Source organism: Trichechus manatus, unplaced genomic scaffold (assembly GCF_000243295.1).
Source record: "Trichechus manatus latirostris isolate Lorelei unplaced genomic scaffold, TriManLat1.0 scaffold00004, whole genome shotgun sequence".
Lineage (NCBI taxonomy): Eukaryota > Metazoa > Chordata > Mammalia > Sirenia > Trichechidae > Trichechus > Trichechus manatus.
Genome location: NW_004443940.1, coordinates 16,101,733 through 16,102,775, shown reverse-complemented (window position 1 = coordinate 16,102,775; position 1,043 = coordinate 16,101,733).

The window sequence follows — 1,043 nt, the reverse complement described above, 5'->3', positions numbered from 1 at the left end:
GTGGTGGCTGCGCTTGAGGTGCGTTGGCCAGGAATTGAACTTGGGTCTCTGGCATGGAAGGTGAGAATTCTACCACTGAACCACCAGTGCCCTCGTGTGACTGTAGGCAAATCACCCCCCCTCGTTTTGGACTCAGTTTCCTGTTTGTGTAGCTATTGGCCTACCAGGTGCTCAGTAAACAGTTTGGGAAAGAACTCCTCTCTGCCTTAAAGTCCAGTGTTTTAGATGGACAAAAATAAATGTTTTTTTCTTTGGGATCTGGGCCTTTCATCTTAAAAGATCTATTTCCCGTCACATTTTCTATAATATGTGCTTATAAGCCTCCAGTGAAAAACAAGTATTTAGCCTTTGGAAGTCCTACAGGTAATATGCAACCTTCCTGACACATAAATTGGTTTAAAATGGGTTTGGTGAAACATGAATATACTATTCCAAGTTCAAGTCCAAACTCTAAGTTTTTCTTTTCTGTTTCCTATTTTCCAGGGATTTCCAAGAATAGCCATTTCACAGTACAATTGTTAAATAAAATCCTGGTATCACCACCCAGGGAGGTTGACCCGTAAGTAAAGGAAACAAGAAAATGTACAATTTTCTTTTATGACTTTCCGCTCTGGCTTTATGATGTTTTGTTTTTATTTTTATTTTTTAACTACTAATCATCCCAGCACCATGATTAGAGAATAAAAGATTCTGAAAGTACAAATTGAAGAGAAGTATGAGTGTTCAGTAGAAACATCTTCCCAGTCTCCTTTCTTCATTCTTCTGGTTTCATAAAAGGGGTGACATCATAATTTATGATGGTAAGCTAGCTGCTGAAGTGTCATTACACAGTGATGTTTTAATTGATGATGTTAGGCTGGTTAGCAGGAAAGTGTCAAATGTCACTTTTGTGACATAAACTGGCAGTTACGATTATATAATATCAATTATTCTTTGGAAAACTGCATTAGATCAGTTAGAACTGAACCAATTTAGTTTGAGCAGGTTCATATTTTTTTTTTCTAGCTGTTCATCCAGTTCTAATTATTAGGAGTAAAATACAG